At 41.7% G+C, this 8,119-nt stretch overlaps 1 long non-coding RNA gene across 1 annotated transcript; it reads left to right on the top strand.

Moving 5' to 3' along the window:
- Positions 1-6,713: 6,713 nt before the first annotated feature.
- On the top strand, positions 6,714-7,857 carry LOC121867136. The gene is made up of 3 exons (XR_006089088.1): positions 6,714-6,891; positions 7,502-7,573; positions 7,700-7,857. It is a non-coding gene; the product is annotated as an uncharacterized LOC121867136 (long non-coding RNA).
- Positions 7,858-8,119: the final 262 nt, after the last annotated feature.

The raw sequence follows: 8,119 nt of genomic DNA on the forward strand, positions 1-8,119 counted from the left end.
AAGTTCAGGGAACTGGCTTCAAAGCACCCAGAAGTGGAAGAAACTGAACTAACTTTGTGTCATGTTGAGGACTCATTGGTCTCCTTCTTTAAACATAAGTTAATGGTGAGTAGGACAGGTGCCCCACAGACCACAATTGACACTTTCTTCAGTAAAAGGCAGAGGGAACAAGATGCTATCCCTCAGCCTTCCACTTCAAGAAGGAGAGAGGATGTTCATGGTGGAGAATCTGTCAGTCCAGAGGTTCCTGACATTTTCATGGAAGTTGACTCACCTTCCAAGAAGCAGTAAAATGCTTCTCCTCCACCTCCACTTCCTTCTCTTCTCCCTTCTCCTCCTCCACCTCCCACTTCAAATGCACATCATCATCATCATCCAGGAGCCTTCTACATACACATCTCAAAGTAAGTGAACTTTTCTACCATTTTTGTTGAATTTAGGAAATTTTCGGTGAGCTGGAACCAATTACCCAAAAACCCATTGAAAGAATGGTTTCGGTTAACGAACTTTTCGGTTAACGAACGACCTTCTGGAATGGATTGAGTTCATTAACCGAGGGGTCACTGTAATGTGTGGGCCTCTTTTTGTGAACCCTGGTTCAGCTGCACCATTTGCAGTTTTGCACCATATGGTCCTTGGTCCATGGTAAATCTGGCTATGGAAAATTTCTGTGGTGCCCCCCTTCCCTTGATGCCCTAAGCACGTGCTTATTTTGCTTAATGGTTAATCCAGCCCTGGTGGTGGAGGTCCAGCGGAAGCCATTGTGTAGAAAGAAAAAAACAAGACCGGTTCCTGGGCATGAGTGAAAATACGCGGGGACAGTGAGACTGATGCGGCGGTGGAGAGCGTTGGTGGCGGGGGTGGCAAGGATAACTAGACCAATCACAGCATGCAGCAGAGGGGGTGCGTGGGTGGTAAGGATACGTTACCCAATCACAGTCCGCGACATCATCGGCGCGAGTCTGACGTCAGTGGTGATGTCAGCACCCAGTACCTTGCCCCGCCGCTTGGCGCGTATATGATGGCATTTACCGCATAAATAATAATTATTGCTTCTGGACAGGTGCCGCGTAAATGGCCGTTTGTGTATAGAATATCCGCATAAAGCCAGACTACAGTGAGTTCTGGGATAACGCGTGTTTTGACAACGCGAATTGGCTCTAACGCGATTTATGAATAGAGGAACAATATTTGTATAACGCGAACGCTTGTTTGCTGTAACGCGATTTTTGCTCACTATTTCTCCAATTTTGTGGTATTAACTGTGAATATGGCAAAGAAGAATATCTCCAAGAAGCGTTCTGGTGATCGCGTTCCCGGTGATGATCGTAAAAGAAAGGCTATAACCCTTGAAGAGAAGCTCGATGTTATCAACCTCAAAATCACCCTTCTCCCCCATCAAGTTATATTCATATTTTTTCAAGGTAAAGTGTTACGTTTACTGTATGATTTCATTATTAGATATGAATGTACTATTTATTTAGACTGTGCTATCCTTTGTGTTAGGCTAACTACTAAATTTTTTCGATTTTGAGTAGTAATCTGCACCTAACCCTATTTTCTTCATAAGCCCTGTTATTTCTATTACGCGAATTTCTATAACACGATGTTTTACAAGAACACAACTATCGCGTTATAGCAGAACTGACTGTATACTGTATATATATAATAATACAAATATATAAATAATAATAACCATAAATAAATACAAAAATGAATAAATTGTGATTGAGAAATGATATACAGTTTGTATGTTGCGTTGTCAAAGTAGGAGAAACAATTGAAACCCTGCAATTGTGTGTAATTGAGGCAGAAAGTCAGATCAGCAATATGGGCCTTGGTCACATATGGCAGCAGGGTCTACTGTAGCATAGTGTATGTGGCCAGTTGTCTAATTTCTCTTTGTGTTTGTCTATTTTCTCTGTGTTAGGCTCACATGCTTATGTACATGTAGGAGATCTCGCACTAAAGATGGAGGTGAGAAACGAAACTCACAATGGTGTTTTTCATATATATATATTATATGTACAGAACAGTCTGGTGCTGGCAAGTTCCTGCTTGGTAGAGGAGTTGCTGTGGAGGAGCTTCTTTATAGGAGGTCTTCTCTGCTTAAGAGCATGGTGTTGTCTGACCTTCACAGCGAGGCAGGGGGGTATTTATATGATTCTGCCGGATGAAGAGTCGAAGTGCAAAGATGAGAAACGCTGCTGATTTGCTGAGGTGAAGGCGCCAACTGGCCAATAACCACCCAGTTCGAACGCGAGGGCTGATTTGTGGAACTCGCCGCTGGTTGGCTGGGAAGCGGAAGGCAAGTGACCAATCAGCAGTTGGAGGGGAGAGTATCCACTACACTACCATTAGCCAACACATTATCTTCCCAGGTGGTAGTACCTCCTTGTTTGGTAGCTTCCTACTACCTATTTGACCCAGGCCAAGGTTCAAATATTTCATTGGAAATTATGAAGGGATGAGGGAGGAGATGAGGGGTATCCACTGGCCTGACTCACTAAGGCATAAGAACGCAGACTCTACGCTGAATATCATAGCCAGTACAGTGACCCATTTGATCAATAAATATATACCCAAGACCAAACCCAGTGCCTTTCGGAAAACAAGGAGACCGCTACACACGAACCATGCAGCGTTCAACAAAATTAAGAAGAAAACCTAGAAATTCGAGATGTGGGTTAGGACAAACGATGAGCAGGACAAGAGGATGTATGCCAGATCCAGGAACCAAGCAAATTCAGAGTGTAGAAGGGCTGAGAAGGAGTTCCAGAAGCAGATTGCAAGCGAGGTCAAGTCAAACCCAAAGTCGTTTTACCGCTATGCAAAGTTGAAATTAAAAATGCGAGTTGGAGTATTGGACCTGAGGCATGAAGATGGTAGTTACACAGATTCTGACCAGCACAAAGCGGAGGTGTTGAACAGTTTCTTTTCCTCAGTGTTCACAAGAGAGGATGCTAACAATCTTCATGCGTTCGAGGACAGATGGTATGACACAGAGCTGACCCATTGTTTTCTCATAAATTGTTAAAGCTTAAGCTTCATAAGAGTTCCGGCCCTGACATGGTGCATCCCAGAGTGCTAAGAGAGCTGTGCAACGAGCTTGCTGAGCCCTTAAGATCCTGTTATGTAAATGCCTGGATGAGCAAAAGGTCCCCAGTAAGTGGAAAGTTTGTTATGCAAGTTCTATTGTTAAGAAGGGCGATTTACACTCCACGAATAACTATAGACTAGTGAGCCTGACCAACATAGTATGTAAAGTACTTTGAGAGCATTATAAGAGATGCCATGATGGAACAACTACAAAATAACCTTGTAAAGGACTTCTAACTCTGTTTTATACCGGGACACTCCTGCTTGACACAAATACTCAAGGTACTGAACGTTTGGACTCAAATTCTGGAATAGGGTGGCAATATCGACAATATATACCTAGATTTTTCCAAGGCCTTCAGCATCGACAGCGTACCCCATGAAAGGCTGAAAATTAAACTGGAAGGTGTATGGGATTCGGAGAAGTGCCCTAGCGTGGATCGGAGACTTTCTCTAGGATTTTAAGCAGTGTGTGGTGATTTATGGTACAAAATCATCAGGTGTACCCATCACAAATGGGGTACCACAGGGCAGTATATAGGGCCTGCTGTTGCTTGTTTGCTTCGTAAATGTCATGGCAGAAGCTATACATTCCTCCATGCAAATGTTTGTGGACAATGCCAAGTTATTTAGGGAAATTAAGAACCAAGCAGACTGTGAAGAGCTGCAGAAAGATGTCTGTGAGCTTCAAGAATGGTCGAAGAAATGGCTGCTAAGATTCAATGTCACGAAGTGTAAGAGAGTGCACCTGGGGCGTACCAATGGTAAGGAGGCGTATCATACGTCGCAACGGACTGGAGAAACTGCTTAATTGAGACTGAATGTGAAAGGACCTGGGGGTGTATGTTAATAATTAACTGAAGTTCTCGTGCCATTGTGAGAAGAAGGTGGATCAAGCAACTAAATTATTAGGTCTTATAAGAAGGGTGTTCAGATATCTAGACGGTTTGTCCCTTGTAACAATCTTCAAGAGTGAGGTGCTTCCCCTCCTGGAGTACTGTCACCCTGCCTGGTCCCCCAGATATGCTAGGGACTGTCAGTTGATTGAAAATGTCCAAGGGGGGGCCACCAGACTGGTGCCTGCACTTTGGCACCTCAGCTACCCAGAGAGATTAGAGTACCTTCAATTGCATAGCTTATACTACAAACAGGCAAGGGGTGACCTAATTGAGGTGTATAAATATCTCAAAGGGCACGACTCTGTCGAGTGTCCATACCTGGAGCTGGCGGACGCTTGCCCCACATGGGGTCACAGCTCTAGGTTGAAGAAGCTGTAAGTTCAGAAAACTGTGAGGGCAAACTTTTTTAGAGTAAGAGTTGTGAACTTGTGGAAAAACCAGCCAGAGGAGTGTTGTGATGGCATTGAGTGTGAGCTCTTTCAAGACAAGATTTGACGTGCAGTGCAGGAGGTTCAGATACATTCAGGTGCCAGTGCATGCCATACTTTTAGCAGTGTGGCATGGGGCACCGTCCTGCATGAAAAGGCTTGCCTTAGCTTTATCAAATGATTCAGGTAAGAAATCACTGGGCAGCTCAAGATAGTTGTACTGATTCATCATCTGGTTCTTAGGGAGAATTACTAGTTCTCCAACACCATAATACGTAAAGCAAGCCCAAACCATAAGCGAGGTAGGGTGCTTAACAGTCTTCACTGTGTACTGTGGGTGATATGCATCCGAGTGAGGAGGGTGGTACACCCTCCCTCCACCACTGCCAGTCACAAAAAAAAACAGCCTCGTCAGACCACAAAACACTCCTCCATGACTCTAAACCCCACACTACATATTTCTTGCAAAATTTCACCCGATTTTCCTTCTGTCTCTTCGTCAGTAGAGGTTTACAACAGTGCACGGAAGCTTTTAAATCCAAGGGCATCATATAAGGATTGCCGAACACAGCGTAAGGAGACATGGCTGAGAAGACGGGGGTTTCTCTCTTTCACTTCGCGTGCTGTGAGGGCGGGATTGGACTTATCTTGGCATGAAATAACCTCAAGTTTCTGTGGAGAAAATAATTTAGGCCTACCAGACATGGGTAGGGGAGCTGGCAACACGTCCTCTCCAAACTCACGGTGATGCTTCACAAGTTTCTGCACAACACGCAACCCCACACCAGTCTGAGCAGAAATATCTCTCAGTTCATGGTTTGCTTTGTACAATGCAATCACTGCTGCAATGTCGTCCCTTGTAGTAATCCTCCTGGACATCTCTGATGGCCACTATGTCGGGGTAAAGCAATGTAAATGAGGCAAAAAATGGCCACGGGCCGCGCAAACCCGCAGAGTTAATCTTCCCCTCACGATTGCCAGAGGCGCACTGAAAGCAAGCCGTGACGTGTGCTTAGTTGCCAAGTGTCACCACTTGCCAACCAACCAAGTGTACTAACATCTCGCGTCCCGGGACAGCCTTCACAACTTATGAACTTATTTACGTGAGAAGTTTGTTTGTCGGCCCTATCACGACCTAACTTTCCTCGCAGACTGTATAAAGGGTAAGATATTGGATTTACCATAACAATGGAGACGTTCTGCATACAGTGGCTGGCCTGACATGAAGGGGAAGGTTGTTGGGTGTTAATGGGTTAGCACTGCAGAAACCAAATTTTACTAGGGAGTGCTGAATATTAATTCTGATGCCCAAGATATGATGCAATGTATTGTCCTTTATACCCAAAATATTGGGGTGCTACAGTACCCTCCTTTCCCACGGCCATGTACTGGGTGGAGTGAGCCAGCACACACCCGACCACAACAATAAAAAACACCAGACTGACCAAGCATGGCGTGCAGCTCGTCAAGTGTTGCCCATGTGCCCAAATATGCCGAGATTTTCCCAGATAATTTTATATAACTTGGCATTTGCCGAGTTATTTTGTAATAAATTCCTAGACCATATATGTGCCGAATTATATGAAATTCTGAGATATCAAATGACAAGTTATCAAAGGTTTACTGTACCACTAATACCATTTTCTTCAATTTTATGTATGTATTACACTGAAAGTGGTTAAGAAAATATTTTTTAATATAAAAATTTCTGAACCAATAATATGCATGATTTATTTTCTGATTTAATTAGCATACTTATGAGTTGGCAATATCTCTCATGTGACATGTTCATTATTGTAGAAAAAATATCACAATTTTTAAGCATTATTTCCCCCAAAAATTCTGTGCCACGGGAGTTTCCAGTTCATAGAAATTTGGATTAAGGAAGTAAAGTCTGTAACATGAATTCCTCTGCTTTCTCCATAAAGCAGGGTTCTAGTTTAATTGGGTACTGATAGGGGTTGAGTCATGGCTTGAGTGTTGAACGGGATTTTGAGGACTACTGATCTGCATCCTCACTGGTTCTTACGATCTCAACTGGATCCACATCATGACTCCAGATTTGAGTGTGAGAGAAGGCTGCTTGCATATGGATTGCAGCATTAACATTGTGTGCAAAGTGTAACTGCATTATAATGTACAGCATTGTTTCTGGGCAGTGGCAAGCTCTGCCTAGAGTTGCATAATGATGGTACATATTAAGTATCTTGCATGTTACTTGTTTTATTCCTATATTAAAGCCCCAACCCTTCATTTTTTATAATAAAATGAGTAATGTGATCTTATTGTTAAAGGTGTTAACAGAAAAGCAACATGAAGAAGCAGCAAGAAATGAATACAACTTTGATCATCCTGATGCCTTCGACTTTGAGTTGGTTGCAAAGACACTAGTAAGATTAAAGGAAGGGAAGAAGGTTGAAGTTCCGATATACAACTTTGTCACACACTCCCGAGAAGTGAGAACTGTAAGTGGTAATGCTGGTTTATCCTGTTATGATGACCATTGACTTGTACTGTATTGCAGACTTTTAAACATTATTGGAAAGGTAGATTAAAGTTTTTGATTTAACATAAAATGATTTTATTGTTCCAAAGAAAATTGCCGTAATGTATATTATGTACAGTAATAGTTTCACTATTCGATAGTGTGCACAAGCAAGGAACAAGGTGCTGGAAGCGAAAGGTATGTTATATTTTGCTGGGAATCACATGATCATTATTGTAGTCTCAAAGTACTACTGTAGCAGTATCTAACAACACATCTTTGTGCTATTATAACTATTATACATTATTTTCTTATTTAAAAACTTTTCTAGATGATGGTAAACAAAATTCTTGGATTGAAGAGGATTTCTGCAAAGTCCAGGAAAAAAAATGGGTTTCAATAATCAGATCAACTAACAAATTGTGTTTATACAACAAAGCTGTAAATGTTTAACAAAATAATGATATGAAAAAAAAGTTTTTGATCCATCTTTTAAGAAAAAAAAGTAAAAAGGATCTGGATAAGATAATAATGATGATGTATAAAAATAAGGCCATTCAATTTAATTGTACTGTCAACATTCTTTTCAGAAAACTATGTATGGTGCCAATGTCATTATATTTGAAGGGATTTTAGCTTTCTACTCCCCAGATGTGTTGAAGGTTGGTTTTGGATACCTTGTCTTTTATACATATTGTACTGAATACAATTGTGGATATTAATGTGATTAGTACTTTTGATTATATATGTCTTTTCTATTTATATGAAACCATTTATTGCATTTCCAGTTGTTAGATATGAAAGTATTTGTTGACACTGATTCGGATGAAAGATTGGTGCGGCGACTGCAGAGAGATATTGCTGAACGAGAGAGAGAGCTTGATGGTGTCCTTAAGCAGTATTTCAAGTTTGTGAAGCCTGCATTTGATTACTATATTGCTCCATCTATGGTAAGTTGTGGGTGGAATGATATAGATTTTCTTTTATTGGCGGTGATATATTTCTTCCATCTTAGGTATTTAAAGCTCATGTGACATAACCATGAGGATTGTCTCAGTATTTAATTACTATGATTATTTTTAATGTGACTTTATAGGTTGTAGTATGTTGTGATGCTGTAACTTTTTTTTTTACCTTTCTTGGGGGGGGGGGCAGTTCACTTGCATGGTTAAGCCCTAAGCACGGTTGGGGTCGCTCCTAGGAGAAAA

This window comes from Homarus americanus, unplaced genomic scaffold (assembly GCF_018991925.1).
Source record: "Homarus americanus isolate GMGI-L3 unplaced genomic scaffold, GMGI_Hamer_2.0 scaffold6317, whole genome shotgun sequence".
NCBI classification, from domain to species: domain Eukaryota; kingdom Metazoa; phylum Arthropoda; class Malacostraca; order Decapoda; family Nephropidae; genus Homarus; species Homarus americanus.